The sequence below is a fragment of the Poecilia reticulata genome, linkage group LG10, assembly GCF_000633615.1.
Source record: "Poecilia reticulata strain Guanapo linkage group LG10, Guppy_female_1.0+MT, whole genome shotgun sequence".
Lineage (NCBI taxonomy): Eukaryota > Metazoa > Chordata > Actinopteri > Cyprinodontiformes > Poeciliidae > Poecilia > Poecilia reticulata.
Window position 1 is genome coordinate 13,499,915 of NC_024340.1, and position 20,783 is coordinate 13,520,697.

Genomic DNA, 20,783 nt, shown 5'->3' on the forward strand with positions numbered 1-20,783 from the left:
GATCTTGTACAGGTCAGGTGTACCCTGGTGATCAGATTTAGCAGATTTTAGGAGTGGTCAGACGGCCCGGTGGCGCCGGTACGTCACTTCTGTTAGACTGCTAAAGGGCTACATGTACATAACATTTACCATTACCATAAAGAAAAAATCTGTTCTTTTTCTTAAGGAGGTTGTATGAATGTAAATCAAATATCAGATGTTAAAGTCAAGTTTAATAATGACACAAAAATGTTCAAAAACAAGATTACCCTTTCTTTTTTTTAACAACTGCATAATGTAGTGTCAGACCATGTAAGGACACTATAAAATAAACATTTGTCAAAGAGAACTATGCCAGGAAAATATATATTTTTTCTCCTGACCCTGGCTGGTAACATTTAGGCAGGCCTGGTATAATGTTCTTTTTCATAATTTCCCCCCAACAATACAAAGAAATCTGCAGATGTAGCATTAGATGTAGCACTATGGGTATAACGTTGGCCTGGCTTAACGAGACATTTGAAGGTGCAGTAAAAAATCTGGTAAGAATCAAAGCTCACAGAGGGAGCCGTGTGGAGTAAGAGACTATTTAAATGGCGTGTTTAATCAGAGACTTGTTTGACATTGGTACTGCATTAAAGTAATTCTCCTGAGGGTTGCCGTCTGCAGCACTTAAAGACTTGAAACAAGAACTGAGAATGTCAGTGATAAAAAAAACAAATACATATAAGAATGTAGTAATAAACAGCATGAGTCAGAATGTCTCCATCAACATGAGTAATTTATATGTCTTTATGATACACACACACACGCACACACACGCACACACACACAAATCCAGAAATGATGGAACATTGTCTTTGTGGGTTTTATGTTGTGTCAGTGTCAACTGAGTTATGCTAATTTAGCTCCACATTGGGTACAGAAGTCGTGCCTGTTCCCTGTCTGCCAAATTATTTGACTCTCAGCATCTAAAGTTCAAAGCTGAAGTGATCACATGCAAATGAGGCTTGTTCTTTGATCAGTGTTTGCAACGCACTAATCAGATCAAATGGGGACTCTGACAGCTTCTCAGCAAATACATTATTACTGAAAAAGGAAGACACAGGCTCAATAAAGCCACTAATATTCTTTGATCTTAAATTTGCAGGATACAAAGCGTAGCATTTCTTCTCAATGAGACTCCGATAACTGACTCAGATAGCCATGCCATTGTAGCATCTACCTTTTAATATGATCGAAATGGTGATGTGAACCATATAGTTTAAGTATACTTTTCCATACAAGAGTCTGTTGGGTTTGATGACAAATCAGTCAGATTTCATCGAGCCACTCACTTGCAACATTCATGCCTGAAACTTCTGGAAGGTTGGGAAATTCAGATGTTTATGTCCAGTAGTTATTGGAGGAGAGGAAGCGTTCAATCTGGTCACCTCTACATCACATTCTGTTAATTCAACACTTAAAGAAACTCATTTCCAAATTGTCTTGTATTTTCAGACAGTTTGGAAAATAATTAAATTTTGTTTATAAATGCATGCACAAACTCAAACTTTGGGAGTGTGTGGCAACTTTACTTGCAGGTTTGAAAGTAGAGCCTCCTAAGTAAAAGGACAAACCGACTATGGAGTTCTGATTACACTGAGCAGAACACAGTAAGGTATATAAGGTTTAAATAACTTTAATGTATTTCAATATTTTGTCTTTTTTTTTTTACAAAGGTGAATAATCTAAAGTGATATGAAAAAGTTTGTCTCCTTCCCGACTTCCTTTCTTTATTGTGCATGTTTGTCACAATTCACGATTTCAGAACATCAAGCCAAATTAAAGACAACCTGAATAAACACAAAATTAAATTTCGAAAAAAATCACAATCAGAATTCCTGTATTGTAATTGTGGAAGAAAGCAATATGAAATTAAAAAAATAACTGCATTTTTTTGTTTACTTGTGTTGTCTTTGACTAGTTGGTTTGATGCTCTGAAACACTGAACAAGCAGTAGAAAAGGAAATCAGTAAGGGGATGTATTCTTTTTCACACTACCACAGTGCCAAAGAGGAAAATGCCTTTTAAAAAAGACAAAAAAAAAATGTTAGTTTTTTTTATTATTATTATTTTAAAACCCTGCTTACTTAGCTGCCCTCACTGGTTCAGAATACATTTTTCATTCAAAGCTTTTGCAGAAACTCTCCTCTGGAGACTCGTTCCATTATCGGATAACGGCATGAAATGAGCGATTAAGTTGACACTGATTAGACCCAAAGAGCAGTGGCTATAATGACTGACACCCAGTCTCTTTGGGCCAAGTTCTGTCATGGTCCCAGTTGTTCTGAAACTACCTTTCTGTGAGGCAGAAGAAATTACATGTCTGACAGAATTACCAGAGTGATCCGGCATTCAGAATCATCAAAGGTGAGCTGATTGCGGAAACTGTCAGTCCCTACCTATTCCCACCTCTACATAACTGTCACCGTTGCAGGCTGTATTTGTGAAAATGTCCCAGTCTTTACTGAGTGCATCTGGTCCAGAGAGCCTGAATTAAAACAGAGTACTTTTCTCACTCTGCTTTTGGTCCTCCTGAGTGCACATCGGACCTTAATGTGCAACATCCAGCACTGATACATCATTTAAACGCCTTATTTAACTTCCCTTCAGACGTTCAACTGAGGACACAACAGCTTCAGGAAAATTATGTTTGGAAGAAAAGTCCCATAGGGCCAAATAGTCAGCAATGAAAGTAAATACATAAATAAACATAAATAATAGAAACAATAAGGGGATCATTTTATAAATTTCTGTCATGCTTGTGGCACTATACATAGTCTCTAAAAAATGTTTTAAATTAAAACACCTGAGGGCCATTTGTTTAGAATATTTAAATAACTTATATATTACTTGAAAAAGCTGTGTATGAAGTCACAATGAAAATCTTAATGCTTTAATGGAATGGAGCATATTTTCATTCATCTTGATTATTCAAAGTTGTCTAAACTATCTCCCATTTTCTGTTTGGTAGAAGTCTGACAACTTATAATACTTTTTCTTTAAATGAAGATACTTTTGTTTGTGTACCCTGACCTGAATGTGCCCTGGCATCCTCTCTTGAACTCGCCACGACAAATTAGTTCTGCTCTGTTAATTTTCCAACAGAAGATGAATGGGAAATGGTTAACACGACAAATTTCAAAACTTCAGTTTTATCTTCATATATTTATTTTTAGGCTCTTGTAGGTAGATGCCTCCTGCGAGAATGCCAAGATGATGGCCAGTCAAGATTTTATCATGTTTCTTTTTTTATTTATTATCTTCTTTACAAATGAATGAAAAATAAATTTTCATCTCATTGAAGTTGAGTATGAGAATAACTTCATTTAATTTTTGGTCAGTTCAAACAATAAAAGGTTCATCAAAGAAGACTGTAAGAATACACTTTGTTGTTTTTGCTATTTAAATGAACTAATCTTCTCTGCCAAACTTACTTTTTTTCATTTTGTTTGCTTTTTCCAGGATGCTCTTTCCCGACATATTACGTATGTGTAGAAAGCCTTCAAATTTTACAGTTAAATTTAACAGAAAAAAATATATATTTTGAAGGCCTCAGTGGGACTCCATAATTGCAAACAACAGCTGCCTGTCCGTTGGCGTTCTTTCTCAGCAGGCAAAGACAAGTGCTCCATTGTGCAGACGATCACCAGAGGCCATGGCCATTGTTCAAACTGGTATCAAATACTGTTTATCGTCAACAGAAACAGGGAAAATGTGTTGGCGTAGCAGACAGGGGCACAACAGACTCCTGCTGCCTAAAACCATAATGGAAGGAAAGTCGAAGCCAAAAAGGAGAAATAATTATGTTTGAGAGCTTTGGAGTAAAACTGCATTGTGGATGCAGGTGACTAAGTCGACAAAGGATCTTTTTTTTTTTTTTTCACAAAAGCAAAACCATCAGAGTACACAGCCTTTTAACAAGCTAGCGTATGCTCATTCTAAAATCTAACAATGCCTGGACAGAGCCTTTGACTTCAGGAGTTTTAGAGTCACTAAATTTGACATCTAGTGACTAAAATTGACATCTAAGCTATGAACAAAAGAATCTTACAATAATTATCAAAAATGCAGCCAGTGAAGCACTTTATAGTTGAACTAAACCACATATTTACAAAATCTTCTGCCACTCCGTTATAAATCAAGTTTTTTGCACAGCTGTAATCATCTAAACACTTTGGGCTTCAGAAAGAGATTATTTCTATCACCGAACCGGACAGGAAAATAAACTCTGTAAAAGATGTCAAGCTAACATGACTACAGAGAAGAAGAAAAAACACCATCTTCAACATTTGGCAATACAAATTACACATGTTTTCAGCTGGTCTTGTCTGGTTTGACGAGATGTTTTACTCGTGATGAAGGTTCCGTTTGTCTTAGAATTTCCCAATAAGTGGGCTGTGTTTTTTCTGTCCCAGCAGATTATTTTCTTTGCTGTGACAGGCCCTTTTTGGAGCACACGACTTGCAGCAAAGGTTTACTTCAGTTTTCAGATCCTGACATGGCAGGTCAAACGGAGTTTTGGTCCAATTATGTTTTGTTGTCTTTACCTCCCCTGTGACAGGAGTTTCACAGCATGTGGCTGTGCAGGAGAGAGTTGGCAACATGGTATGAAACACATGAGCAAGCACGTTGTGCTTGCATTGTTTTGTGCAAAAGATAAGCCTAAGGTGTATTATGTGTTTCACAAAGTTTACTGTCAAAACATTTTATTCCAATACTGAAGAAAATGGCTTTGGATCAATTTCAGGGAGTTGAACGCGAATGTACTATTTTTTTTTTTTTAGAAATGCACAGTTAAGCAGTTTGTGGAAAATCACATAATCAAGAAAATGGAAGGGAAAAAAAGTAATTTTGAAAAACTGAAAATGAGGCAAACAGCACCTGCATCAGATGAACTGAAGGTGTAACCGTTTACAAAATCGGTGCAATCACAATCAACCAACTGCAATCAGTCAGTCAGTCAGTCACAACAGCACACAAGACATCTGCCTGTCAAAGCCATTTTGATGCACTGCTGCATGTCACTCAAACCTCGACTGTGACAAAACAGGACCAGCATGAGAGCATGGCGTATGCACTTTGATTATTAACTCTTCCATGTCAGCAGGTCACAAATGTAAATCATGGCTCACAGTATAAACTGACACAGACAGCAACAACAGCTGATAAAAGTGGACTTTTTGTAGTCATGTCCAAAATAAGTCTGTTTATTAGTCCCATTCTTCCATGCATCTCCATGTGAGATTCATTTTTATTTTTTTTACCGGTTCTGCATTATGCAAATTTCAACTCACTTATTCAGTTCTGGTGAAGGCGCACATTTTACAAAGTCAGCCCTCATACATCAAAGTCACATCTCAGGTGATTGGACTGAGTTTTAATCAACTGTCAGATCCGTGACAAGAGCTCTCGTTGCTTAAACATCGAGGTGGATATGCCTCTTTCAGCTGATTGGCTTCAAGGCGTCTTGCTAAAATTCACCAGAACGCTCAGTCAGGTTCTTCCAGGGTCTAAATCTGAAGCTGAGTCAAATTAAACTGTGGAAAACCATAGCAACAGCAGGGATGCCAGTCACTTTACATCCACAGCCTGATTATCAACTGATCATTAGCTTGCAACATTATAATGTAGCAAACTTTTCCTTATGAGGAAATTTCTCATAGCAAAAGTCAGACAAACGACCAAACTGAAAATATTTTTGAAAACAAATCAGTGATTATAAATGTTAAGGACACACTATGAAACAGACTGAAATTTTAACTAAGAACGGTAATATTTGCAATCTGATCACTCTTGGGTTCACAGTTTAAAGCGAGCTGACAGTAAAGACTTACCCTTATACTGTGAGCACCGTTTATTTTTGTTGATTATTCTATTATCATTATCACTTAAAGAACTCATTACAATTATGGCTGGTAATTATGGTTGAGCTGAGAGAATCTTAAAATTTTTCTTCCTGAAAAAGAAGCACCAGCCCCAGTGTTCTTTTACCTTAAATGCAAGCAGAGCTCTAAATAATAATAGAAATTAGAACATTTTTTAAAGCTTGAGCTTTTATGAGAATTTGAAACATTTAAACAAATGTAAGCTACAACCTCCGAGTGTGGTCTGAGACTAAAAAACTTTAACATTTGAGTAAGTTCCCATCTCTACCTCTCTCCTCTGCTGTGTGTGCTTTGTTAATTTATTTAACAAAAAGCCATTTAGACCTGTTGTTTTCAACGTGAAGTAATCGGAATGAGCAGTTTTGTGTCCGCTCACAGTACAAAGTCGAGCTTATTCCTGGTGCAACTGATCCTGTTTGTGGTGAACAGAATCTCAAGGCAAAATTCCCTCATTTGAAAATCCAGAGTATCACCTTCGCTTTTTTTGGTTCATGTATTCTGCTTTTTTTCCTGGTAACTGTTAGCCACAACATTTTGATTGTGTAGCCTTAGAGTGTGAATTTCTCTGTGAAAAATGTTTTCTTTGAGGAAGTGGTTCCTGGTCTAAAAAGATTATCTGCTCCTGCCAAGTTGTGGTCAGTCTCTGCCACAAGAGAAGAAACTAAATCACTTTGGTGTTTTGTTTGCAGATGATGGCAGAATGGAACAGGAGATGGATAAACTGCAGCAGTAAAAGCATTTCTGCTGTCTGTCACGGTGCATAAAGCTCTTGATTTGTCAAGATTAAGTTGACATTGCAAACGCAGGCAGATATGTACATATTCCTTTAATGTTGGACTTTTAATCTCAACTGTCTAGATATATGATGCACTGAGCCTTGTTCCTATTTGTCTGTTCATAAAGGAAAAGAAAAGTAAAAAAAAAGATAAGGTATGTAATGCATCTTAAAAAACCTAAAAACATGCAGACAAAACAAGTAATTGTTAGTCAGACTTAAAATACAGAAGGGAATGAAGCAACAACAGCTTATTCCTGTTTCTAAGACTCACTGACCAATTCACTGCGCGATTTAAACACAAATTAGTGACTGAACACTGCGAGGATTGTTAACTAACGTGGATTAAGAAACGCTGTGAGTCATTTTAGCCTAATTATCTTCATACCAATTTCCCTGAAGGCACTTTCTTCTGGCAGCTTCCAACACACAAACACACACACATCCCAAAGTCTAGGAGACAATCTCCAGACAGCTCAATACAAGTTCAGTTTCATCCAATTACTTTACATCGGTTTCTCTGCTAGAACATCCATTTTCCTTTAATTATCAGTCATTCATTGGTTTTTTAATACGACAGGGGGATTCTGAAAATTATTTGCACCTGAGGCCAGATCTCAGGTTTGATGCAGAGCTGGTATTAACACGTTCAGTCCATGACAGCGCAATCTTTTCCCTTCCAATATTTAATTACCTAATAGCTTCTTTCCAGAAAGAAATTGAATATTGTTTTTTTTTTTAAATAATGGCCTACACCTGACTTTTCTTCTTTGTCTCTCAAATGACATTAAAGAGAATGAATATAAAATAAAGGTCAAATATTAATTATTCGCGTTTTCATGTTCAATGTATTTGATAAAGTAGCAGGATTTCTTTTTTCCATTACGGATGGCACTTCAGTCTGTTTTTATTAGGACCAAGAATCAAAACCCAGTTTTGCTTTTCATCAATCATATGTTTAAAAGTCAGATAAACAGAGAAATATCATTTGCAGTCAAACATGTTTTGATAAGCTCAAACCTTCTTCAAATACATTTTTTCCCTATTAGTTAAGTGATAAATTTGTGGATTTAAGAATCTCCTTCGTTCTCTACTGGGGGAAAAAATGTGGTGCTGTTGGTTACAGTCAAATGCCTGTCTGGGTTGCTAGGCAACATGCTTTGACAAAGTGTAAATGATGGTCAACGACGCACCTGCACTTGCTCACACCGAAAACCTTGTAATTAAAGTTCTTTCAGCAGCCTGATTTGCAGAATGTGTGCACACAGGTCATTTTAGGAAAGGTCACTGCAATTTGCACATTTTGTAACTAAAACAATACAATATATGTGCTGCATAAATAAAAAGTCCAGAAAATCTCTTCTATGTTGGTTTTGTCAAAACTGTCAAAGCATCAAGTTGAAATAGACCAGTCAGCTAAATAGACTGGAATGCACAGGTAGCCTATCCCAGGTGTTAGCCAACCCACGGCTGGGTAAGGGTAGCATTTTCAGAAAAACAGACCAAGAGCACTACTCAAGCTACAATGTGTCTATTCAGTTAATCCATAAATTCACCCTTATAGAAGAGTAACAAGGAAATTAAACAAATTGTTAAAAGAAAACGACGAAAATTCCTGTTTGCATTTTTCCTCAAACCATACAGGAGTCACATCAGACATGAGGAGGGAGGCGTTTTGGTCACATGAAATGAAACCTGAATTTTTATGCCAATACAAAACAAGGTAGTGGCAACAGCATCATGCTGAGGGCAGCCTTTCCAATTATGGTTGCAGTTTTAAATGTTTTAAGAACGTTAAAAGAGAACAGAACATTTAGCCGTAAGTACTTTAAAATAAACATCCAGGATAAAGTTGTGCATTAGGTGCTAATAAACTATAGACTACAACATCTGAGCTCTACTAATCTCCTGCACTGATGAGACATTAAGAAATGAAGAACACCCTGCAACAGTGACCTCTGTATTTCATGTTGATCTCTTTCCTGTCAGAGCTGCTTATCTTGTAGGGGGGTTGGGACACTGACGTGTGGCAGTGCAGCCTTCTGCCTGGAGATGAACATCTGTTAAAGATTTTAAAGTCCGAGTGAAGTGCAACATTAAGGGCTTATAAAACAATTCATTTTCTGAGCTCCAAACACTAAAAATAGCTGAAGACAAAGATTCATTGACATAAGAAAGGCAGGGATAGAAAGAAAGGTGGACCAATGGCAAGAAAAAAACAATAGGTACAATGACAAAGACACAGAGGGTGGAGAAAATGTATAGCGCAAAAGATTAAGTCTGTGAGGCAGTTACGCAGATTCAAGGGAAATAAAACAGGCTCAGGGTAATGATAAAATCTGTTCGTCATTCTTCACAGTTCATTACAGGCCTTCACACCATGTACACCTCGCTTCTTTTATATTCAGAGATATCCACATGCTGACTAATAATTATTTCTATATTGCTCTATATATTGCTATATAGAGCAATATATATTATTCCAACAAGGCTTTTTTACTGAGGTAAAGTTATCAAAATAAAAACAAGACTGTTGTAACAATGAGTAAAAAAGTTGTTTTAAAGTGATGGACAAACCAAAAAAGGTTGGAAAGAAAAAAAAAATTCAGCAAGATGTAATTATGTGAACAAAAATGCAATCCTGACATGAGGTGTGTGTTTCCATTACAGTTTTTCAAAATACAATCATTTCGATACAGTCGACAAACCACCTCATCCTATTGCAAAAAACCCAAACTTTTTCAAAACTGGTTTGTTTCTATTAAGCAAATGTATTTTTCATAATTCCAAATTGAGCAGTTTTACAGCCAATGGAAATGCAGCTGTTGACAGAGAAACATTCTGTTTTCTATTTAAATAAGTATGAAAAACCCAAGCTTTTTGTTGGGGACAATAACATTAATGCCATTAATGTTATCAATGTTATAGTTTGTCCTATAAAAGTCTGTTTTTAACCTGATCATTACAACATATTTTAATCTATTTCTGTAAGTTGCTACTAATGCGGACGTGCTGCATCGTCAGGAACACAAACTTTTAACTTTTTTTTACTTTCCTACATAATATACTGTGATAACTTTCTTTTTATTCACTGTTAGGCAACAAAAAAAGCATGTGTGCTTATATGCTGAGTCACTATCGCAGTGCTAGTAAAGATCTGGGGGAATAGGTGAATTTTGGGGATCTGCACACATCACAGACACGATGCGTTTACTCTCAGCGTGCAACAACCCAGTTTTGTCCCAATAATCAATGAAAGCAGCTGCACCTCCTACAGAGAGCATGCATTCCTGCTGCTAAGCCACGAAGGCAAAGTGTGAACTTCTCATCCCTCTCATGGTGAACCTGCAGGGGCCGGAGTGCATACAAACCAAATCTGCCCACTGTATTGGAACAAATGTACTTTTGTTAATTAAGCCACAGTCAAGCCTCAAACACAGACACGGTGCCAAGCAAAAGTATTTACTCTTCTTTAACTTTTGCACATTTTGTTACATCACAACCACAAACTTCCATGTAATTAATGTATTCACTGTTATATGACTCAATGGGTCTAAAATATTTTTAAGAAAATAAATCTTAGAGATGCAGCACAATAACAAGTGCCCTATGCCGGTCAAATAATGTTATGATTTCTCCATGTAATCTAATCAAAACACGCAATAAGCCTGTAAATGCCAGGTAAAATACATTTTTAAGCAATGTCTGCATGATGCACCAATTTTATGTCAGCGGAACAGCAGGCACCCTGCAACAAAAGAAAGCTGCTGCAGCATCAGTGGCCTTATTGACGAACAAATGTTTAACCACAAGGTCGATGAACCGGCTGCTTTTGGCATAATTTCACTGATCATATCAACCAATAGCTCAGTCAGCAATAATCCACAGCAAACTCTGCAGTGGAGATGAAGATTAATGAAGGTACATAATCAATACACAGTGTAAGCTTTCAAATCAGTGAGGGGCTGAACATATTCTCTGCAGATAAAGAGATTGCTGCTGTAGGAAGATAGAAAAATATTTCAGTCAACTTTAAGCTCCAGATTGAATATTCACCACTTAAAGATGCACCAGTAAGGATTGATGTGTCCAACGGCCTGATTAGCAAGTTTCGAATAATTCTGTATGTTTATATTTATTTCCTAATTACAACATAGTTCAAAGTAACTTTTGATTCAATAAATGCAACTTACACCGATGATGGGAGAAGAATGTGTCAAAGATCTATCGGTTTTGAGTAAAACAGAAAATTAACAAATATGCCGTGTTTATAAATGTCTATAGACTTAAATAAAGTGGGATTTTTCAGTTTTATTACCTTAATTTAAAAGAAAACTAAATTAATATTTTCAGTATTTAACCAACAATATTTTTATCGGAAAAAGAGGAAATTTTAATAAAACGGGGAAGCAAGATCTGAAAGGAAAAGAGAACTCCCAGTCTTTCACTGATTGTTCTGACATGTCCTCATACAGCACAGTCATGGCTGGAGGCTGATGAGCTCCGAGTGGCTCGCACTGACTTACACTTTGAACTTGCAAGTATTTTCTTTACTGTCTCTTAACAAGATAGTGCAACACTATGCAATTATGCATGAGCCTGTTGCCAGTATAATGGCGTAGTCGGGTTTTATTACACTGGAGGTGAAGCTTAAAAACGTACAATTTCCTATAATACTGTTTAATTTAGAGTCGCTACAAAATGACAGTAAAGGGAGCATATGGAGTGCTGTTGTACCCACACCTATTTCTGTTCAGCACTATTAATAAGGCTCCTAAATTTGTCATTGATTGCATGAATCATAAACAACTCTCACCATCCATGATTCATATTAGGGCAATTCATATAAAAACCTTAGTTGGAAAGCTACGAGTTGAGTAGCTTTCAGAATTAAAGCTACAATAACATGTGAAATACTTAATATTTTTGGGAGCTTTAAGAATTATTATTGCTTTTCTATTTTCAATAAAATAATTTACATCATGTTGTCGATATTATTCTTTCAAACCACAAGGTTTTGGACTGTTTTAGTTTTTCTTTCCATTACTTAATACTTTTCTTAAGCGAACTATGGTGAACAGGTGACTGTACAAACACAGATGAAAAAGGGTGGACTACAATTTAGCAAACATTTTCCTTTTAAATCTGTTGAACTACTTAGTCCATTAATAAGGCACAGCAGAGTCTCCACCGCACTACTTAAAAAAAGTCAGATTTTCTAATGTCAAAATCATAGTTTTAAAAATGAGTAATTTTAATATTAAGCGATGGGCTCGAGCTTCATCTTTCTTGCTTTTTATTCTGTAGGGAATTTCCAAGTGTCCACACTACAGTGATGTTCACAGGTTTATAATGTTTATAAAAGAAACTGCATTTCAAGGATCTGCTCATGTTAGCATCAGAAATAATTCATTTTTACTTCTCACTGAGAAATTTGGATCAGTTCAGAGCTCCATAGTTCAGCCTGATCCATCTTGAAAACCCAAGGTGCAGGTTTCCACCTACTCAGCAGCAGTAAAGCTGACTTTTCACCACATTAAAGAACAGACGGCCGACAGGATGAAAATTGGAGTGTGCACCTTTTGCCAGACCAAAACGCTGCTCTGGTAGCCCAAAACATGTCTTCCACATAAGGAGACTGGATCCCAGGATGGCAAAATGACAAATTAGAGGCAAAACAGACCTCCTCATTTAGACCTGTCATATTTGATTATTATGAGCAAAAAAGAAGAAAGACAGTTTGCCATCTGTGAATAATTCAGACACGGTAACACAAAGGTAAAGTGAGAGTTGATTTTATGTAAAAATGAGTATGTTTTATTGCTGCATCAGTATCTGTGGAGCTCACTCATTAGTTTGAAGAGTTATCTGGCAAAACTTGAGTCCTTCCCACATTATGGGCCTCATAATGAGCTTTAGTAATCACCTAATTCATGCTTGACCAATAATCAAATTAATTATAATATTTATATAAACACATACTTTACAAATTCCACCCATTTAAAATAAAAATGGATAATTGCAGAGAATGTTATTGTTTTCTCAGAACTATATTTCTACCATGTCTTTATTTAGCTTGGATTACTAATTTTCAGGAAACTGATGGGTACAGCACGCTTGAAACAAAAAGGTTCTGGTTCATGTTGATGTTTGATCTTGGTAAAAATGTTTACGTTTTTTCATTGGTAAGGTTTTTCATTACTTTTTTTTTTTTTTGCTTATACTTATTTTGGAGTTAGATACCAACAGTCTAGAGGAACTGTTTTTTTTTTTTTTTTACATGCATTTAACATTTAAAACTGACCTTTCCACAACTTCCCTGCACAGTACAATGGCTCTTTTCTATTTAAAACAGACACACAAAATAGGAAAAAACTACCACTACTTCTGGAATGCGTAATGTGAAGAAGGGCCACTTAATGCTATTTCTAAACTAATAAAATCCTATTTATTAGGAAACTACTTTACATTTGGAAATGGTCTGGATTGTAAAAAACTAAGTGAGATCAGCATGGGAGCAGGGCACCTTGAGACTGCAGGGGCTTAGAGGCTAACATTAGCAAATGTCAGCAATGGAAAAAGAAATGTCATAACTTCAGGTCAGCTACCATCCTGCTCACAGGAAAAAATATGTTTATTTTTAAGCTGCTGCTTTAAATAACAGTTATAAATTGTTGCAAGTATGTCAATATTTTAATGCAATTACATTTATTTGTAAAACATGAAATCAGAATTGTGCTTATTGCAGTAATTATTTTTAAACAGGTTTATAACATTACCAGTCAATCTTGTTTTATAACTTCTCTTAAATGAAGAAATAGGAAGCTGAAGTATGAACTACTTTTATCACGGTCAAGCCTTCCAGTGTCTCAGAAATATTAACACTGCTACTTAATAAGACACTAATATGGAAAATTATGAGGCTATTTGTTCCACAATTTTTTTTATCATTTTTGCACTAAGTGCTTAATTTCTGCCTCAGATTCACAAGGCAGACAGTACAAAATACAAGCAGATGAAGATGCAAATCTTGCCCAGCAGAAACAAATAATCTACCGTATTTCCCGCACTATAAGGCACACCGGATTATAAGGCACATAGAATAGACACTTCAGTTTGGGTTGCCAATTTGTTCCGTACTCTATTATTAGACATCTACATTTGTAAAGAATTGGTCCCCGAGTACTCTATATAGTAGTCTGCCCCAGTCATTGTTTCACTCACGGTGTTGGTGTTGCGATATTGTGCCCAACTGCTTTCTGAGTAACACAGACCAACCGCCGCAGTCTCTGTCTCTCTTCCCCCGCCCCTCCCTCCCTGGCTTTAAAGGTATTATCAAACTTTATTAACAAACCAGAGTTTTGACAACTATCCCAGCATGCACCACACACTTCTTCTTCTACGGGGGAAAATGAAGTCGGCGGCTGCTTACCGTAGTTGCTAGACCTGTTGTGGCTCAATATTGGTCCATATATAAGGTGCACCGGATTATAAGGCGCACTTTCAGCTTTTGAGGAAATTGAAGGTTTTTAGGTGCGCCTTACAGTGCGGAAAATACGGTACGTCCATGTTTGTCAGTTATATACAGATAACTGTTCTCTGATTCATGCATAAAAAATATCTAAAATGCATTATCAGACCCTTTTTACTTGGATGAACTATTTTAGGCTGAGATATGACTTTATGTATTTTTTCAAAAAATAAAATTTACACATTTGTCAATTGTAACAACTTGGTGAATGTCTTACTCAGATAAACAGACCACATTTTATTTAAGTGCTTATTTGGTAATTACAGATTGCAATAATTCATTTGTGCACTGCTAATATGATGTGCAACATTGTCAGGTACAACATATTTATATTCGAAATATTTGCTAGTTCTCACTTCTCTTTGTTCATCGTGTCTATTCAGAGTATTTTCAAGATGGAAAAGCACTTTCCACACTTATATTCTGATATCTGTAACAGATTAAATAAAAGAAAACATCAGCGTCTACTGTACTACTACTTACTGTATATTCTGAGCTACAAGTCGCAGGGTAGTTCAAGTTGAACTAGTTACAAAATTATGTCATGAAGTGGGCAGAAAACCACTTCAGGTCACAGTTGAGAATAAGTTGCATTATTTGTCCGTGTAAATTATAAGACCCAGTGACGTGTTCAGTTAAATGCTTTTCAACAAGCTCACAGATTGATCTGACATACCAATGTTCACGCTCTAAATCAGGGTAGTCAGGAACACCACTACTGATGAAGTGCGTAGCGGCGCGGAGACACATGCAGCATAAACCTGGGATGATAGCGAGATGCTTGAGTTTAACAAAATGATTTACATTGTTACAAACTCTGTTCACAAGCCTCAACAGGTGTTCTCAAAGTTTGGAAAGGTAGCACCCACAGATAGATACAGCTATCTAGATACACTTTGGTAAGAACATTTGACAAAGTAGTGCAGATTGTCAGAACACTGACAGCGCGTTCTTTATGTACCCAAATGTGGACTCGTTCCTCCAGCTGTGGCCCTCTAGCTTCCAGCCCACGATTAGCTTTCCTCACAGCTGCATATGGAACAAAAGAGTGATTTATACTCCAGAAAAAACGCAGAATGTTTTGTACTGAGCAGGAACTGCACAAACCAACAAGACTGTCAATAGTATTGGCTGGATGTTACAACAAACAGCTATATTGTGATCGATGAACACACTGTACCAGCATCAACAGGTCCTACAGACATCACCATATAGAAAATCTTATTCATATTAGAAGACTTTGCTACCAGTCTTCATTATTGAAATAAAAACCTTAAGAAAATAAAACACTAAAAACCAAGGCATTTTACTATGTACTATGGTAAATAGTCTGTACTTGTACAACGCTTTATTAAATCCAGAGGACCTGAAGCATTTCACGAAAAAATCCTAAAAAGGCAATGGAAAACAAGCTTATGTTTTGATGTAGATCGAGGATGGTTAGTGTCGCCTAAGGAACATTTACAGCCCTCTGAATAGTTTCATGTGGTCCACAACAATTCAAGGATAGTACAAATCCCGTCAGCCTAGGCACTTGAAGCAGATTTTTATTTTTTATTTTTTAATTGTGGGTCAAGTATTTGTCTTTTATTAACAATGCATTTTGACAAAGTCTTATAATTTGTCAAAAGTAAAATCACAAACATCCAGCCACTCTTCATAAAAGCAGCCCTCTGCACATCCATCTTCAAATGCATTTTCAAAGCAACTCTTGTTGCCAAACATAGACACAAAAAAAATTGAAAGCGAGAGCAGAAAGAAAGTTGAGGTAGGAAGTTGGTGAAAAATACAACAGCATTTGCATTTTATGAAAGCAATAAAAGTTTTTACAAAATTAAATATAATACAAATGTTATCATTGTGATTTTTTTTTCTATTCTATTAATTTTGAACTATGCCTGCAAATTTCTCACATACTGACCTGCATAAGTAAAACCACCCACATCAACATAACATTCTGTGGAGGATGCCAGGAGATGGGATGTGTGAGTGGATGGCCTAAGAGATTTTTTTTAAAGCTTCATGCTGCTCTCTGAAGAGGAGGAGAAAACTGGTGTCTGAAGCTGCATGTGCCTGGAATTACTATCAGTGACAGGTGGGATAAATCACCTTGTCAGGCATGAATGGGAACCGGTTGGAAAAGTGTATAAAGAAGCGCTCAGACTGAAAAGTATCCAGACACACTCTGCACCTCCTGCAGGCTCTCCCCTGTTTAGGGAGGATAACCGATCTGCTGGCTTGACAGATTTCAGTTTTGTCACTGGAGAGTTCAGAATGCTTCGCTTCACAGATCTGATCCAACATCAGCTGAATGAAAGCTACTGCCTCCTGTTTGCTTGTTGTTTTTTTTTTCTTTTTTTTCTTCTGCATGTGCATGCTCAGCCTCAAAAGCCACCAAAGCTTTTTGCATGTATGGAGGATTTCTTATTGAGATTACGTAAGCAGCTGCTGAATGAATTATTGAGTCTGTGAATGAAAGTGACACTGCACAATGTTGCCTCCTCGGTCTGCAGACGGAAGCAGAGACACTGAATAGCACAAATGGAGATTCAACAAATTGATGCAAATCTACTATAATTGAATGTACAGAGAGAAAATCAGTAAAGAATGGATGTGTTGTTTGAGGTGATGGATGATGAATGTATTTCACAGGAAAATGCAAAGATTTTATGTGAAAAATTGCAAGACATTACTGGATGCATCATCTACATGATACAGTAATATAATACAGTAAATTGTAATTACATATAAATATATGGTATTTTTTATTGAGAGACTTCATTGAATCACAACAGCACATTCAGTGCTTAGGTATCCAACTTTGCTTTTTTGTCTTATTTTAACAGTCTTGATTAGCAGGTCAGGTTTTCTGAAGGTTTGCCTGTACCAGTGAGTTGCAGTTTTAGTTGCTAACATGAAAACGTGATTGCATGCATCATTGCTGATTACAAAAATGGTAGCAGTAAATCCACGGAGGACTGGCCAAGATTTGAGAAATTGAAATTCTGAGACCAACTCAGAGTCCAGATCTTGATCACTTTGAGGTGCTGTGAGGTGACTTGAAATTGGTTTTACTCCTCAAACATCTCACAGATGGAGGGTTAAAGAGTTGGGCAAAGATTCCTCAGACTCATGCCAAAAACGTATAGCTACTAGAAGCATTAAATTACATTTACCTCAGTCTTAGTGTACATTTTGGTTCATTTCAGTCCAATGTGTAAAAAGAGAATTGGTGTTTTTTATAAATTACTTTCTTCTTAATATGTAGATAAGAATTTAACTATGTAAATATAGGATTTTAAAACAGAATAGTGCATCAGTTTCTTGTCTGAAAACCTTGGATCCTTTCTCAAATGTCCTGAAGCCACTTATTAATAAAAACTACTGGATCTTTGAGGCTGGAAACAACATTTAGGCTGGATTAAATGTTAGGTAAAATAACTACAAAGAAGCATGCAGTCAAAAGTTTAAAAATAACTTCCAGGAACACATCAAATGTGGTGAGAAGAAGAAAAGTAAATCAAACATTCACACACCAAGAACTGCAGCAGCAGGGTGGAAACACTTGATGAGCTCAATCTGTTTTTTGTATGTTTTTTATTTTATTTTCAAAGATCAGTCACTGGGCACTCAGTGTGACTTCCTGCTCTGCACTAGTTTTCACATCTACAAATACAACTGCCTTTCTTTAGTCATCATTATGTCTTTCACAGTGCCACATCACATCTTGCAGATGTCTCACCAAATCCACCTCCTCCCCTGAACCCCCCCCCCCACTGTTGAGCAAACTGAACTGCAAATAGGGTTTAATCTGAGTCTGATGCAGTTTCCCAGAAAGAAAGGAATCACAATGGACAGATTTGAGAACTAATACAGAAGGGATGATCTATTCTATAAATCTCATCAAGACAAAAATGGATGAAGGTGGATTGGAAGGAGAAGAGTGCAGACAAACCCTCGGGGGCATCAAGGGGCAGAAGGATGCCAAGAAACTGTGTTTCCTTAAATTGCAGATAGAAAATGAGATCCAAAACCAACAGCATGGCCCAAAAACAAAAGAGCAGCTCTTTCAACCTCCATGCTAGAATCTGTTGAGCATATATTTGTTTACTTTTACTTTGAGTACATACTCAAAATAAAGTTATCTTCCGGCCAAGCATAACAGAAAATCTATAGCACGCTGTAGAGAGGAAACCAAAAGACTGCTTCCAAAAACCCCAGTCAAAGGTAAGAGTGCTGTTTCTAATACTAGAACCAATAATATGAGTTCTGTTTTTTGTTTTTTTTCAGTTTATCTATGCACTTGTAACCCGTAATTAGTCAATCAGTCAGACTTTTATTTTTACGGGCCCACTTCCTGTTTTGCCCCCAAACTCTTCAACTTATTTAAAGCCCCGCCTCAGCGCAGTTTAAAACACCACCTGTTCCACTGTGATTGTGACTGGCTGTTGGCGTCTTGCTGATCATCTCTCCTTGGAAAATTCACCCAAATCTCTGAAAGTGATTTGAACTATTGGTGAGTTTGCTTGGTTGATAGCAGTAGTGTTCAGCATGAAAGTTTTGATCGATTGCTCATTGGAGCATTTTTTTATTAGAACTGTGGCAGTTGTTACCTGGGCTGTCACCGGGATTCACAGCTGATCGCAGTCTAGCACTCTCTGCTCAAAGGTAATTGATAGTTTTGTGAAAGATTTCATTACTTTCGTAATGAAATTGATTGAAAATAGGATGTAGCTACATTTAAATTGATATTGCGCAGTATATTTTCTTTTTCCTCACACTGCTTGAGTATTTTGAGTTAATTTATTTTCTCTTGATTGATATTTTGAAAGTGAACTTTGATTTCAACTTTAACCTTAAATGGATTAGTTTGAAATATGATTATTCTTTTTGTTTATCTAAATTATGGTTAAGTTAACCTGACTGAAATGTTTAGTTTAATTATTGAATTTGATATTTATTGTATTTGTGTGTTTGCACATACTTATTGTTGATAAACCGCCTAATGGGTTTTTTTTTTGGCCTTTTAGGTCGGGTTTTTTTTGATGGATCAGATTCTCAGATCCACTTCTGAGCAAAGGATGGCGAGCTAAGGACAAGAACTTTGATCTTTTGAATTTATTCATTTTGAATTAATTTGACCCTCATTGTGTATTTATAATTGTTTGTTGTTGTTTTTTTCCCCCCTATCATCAATACAAAAAACACCAAAACTAAAACRGTGATTGTCTTCATTCACACCTCAGGCTCCTTCAAGAACCATCTTCTGATGCTGCTTTTGTAGCCGCAGTTAGCTGCGTAGCCCATAACTGTTACACACTCAAAGATAAGCTGAAATTAAATCAAGACTCAAGCAAGACTGACAGAAGATGAAATTTAGATTAGAGGACATTAACTTCTGTTGAGATAACCTATGCAAAACAGAGGAGTATTGAGGAGTCACAATTAAATTGCTCTGGGAAAAACTACATCCATATGCAAATGATTTTCAACATAACATCTAAAATCAAACATACTTTTCTTTTAGAAACCTAGGTTTTAATATGAAAACCAGCAGAGCTGTGTGTGTCGCTACGGTAGCATTGTTGTGTGCCTGCCAATGTCAGTTCATTGTAAAAAGAAAGCACAGAAACAAGTCTTTAACAAAGTATTGACCTCTAAGTTAAGATTGTACACAATATCATCTTTACAATATTCGATTATCCATTAATAATATCAAAAAGTATGTTTTATAATTTGTCAGTGTTTTAGTTCATATTGCAATACATTTAGGGTGCCAATAAGACATCCAGCCTGTTGGTGGGGTTTTACTGCAATAAATACCACACAATTAACACAGATGTTAGTGTCCTAGAAGCATTAAAAGTGTTTCATAGTGTTAAATTGGTCAACTTCTCTGTATTTATTTCCTGAAGTCAAGGGTAAACTGTCTCTGTTTATTAAACAACTGACCTTCACATCATACAGTCAAAGTGGTCGAAACATGAAATGTCATTATAAAAATGTGGGAGATAAACTGCACATAAGAAGGATTTAGTTTTAGGTGGAATGAGTGGTCTTCAACTTAATCTATGATTGTCTTTTCTTTAGAGATGGCGGTGTGAGTGTTTATATTTTATATATATATATATATATATATATATGATCTAAATAGTCTTTGTCAGGACCAAAGATTCCCACAGTAAAATACAAGAACTTGCATATTTTTTATTCAAATTGTTTTTCTGGAGAATAAGTATTCAGAGCATAGGTAATGTATGGCATCAGATGTGAGAATAACATGCAATCAGTGCAATTCAGATGCATTGATTACTGATACTAGCAGCTTATAGAAAATTACATTCAGAATTTATTAGCAAGGATACCTTCAGACAGTCCATACAGTGATAGATACTCATGTGAAATTCATCACCCATTCCTGATCTAAAGTGCACAGCAGCAATTTGTCTTTATTTGAACCTACTCTGCCCATAAAAATGGGCTTTAGCAGAGCCACAACCACCACAGCAAATTCAACACTGCTGCATGTAAAACATAAAAACTAATTTGTTACACCAGTGGCTTTGGC

At 36.4% G+C, this 20,783-nt stretch overlaps 1 protein-coding gene and 1 long non-coding RNA gene across 3 annotated transcripts in view; one reads left to right on the top strand and one right to left on the bottom strand.

The window, feature by feature from the left end:
* Positions 1 to 20,783, bottom strand: part of htr4 (5-hydroxytryptamine receptor 4) — a 146,715-nt gene that overhangs the window by 65,910 nt on the left and 60,022 nt on the right. The window lies entirely within an intron of this gene.
* Positions 18,523 to 19,357, top strand: LOC103471680 (uncharacterized). The gene is made up of 3 exons (XR_534709.2): positions 18,523 to 18,731; positions 18,811 to 18,883; positions 19,246 to 19,357. It is a non-coding gene; the product is annotated as an uncharacterized LOC103471680 (long non-coding RNA).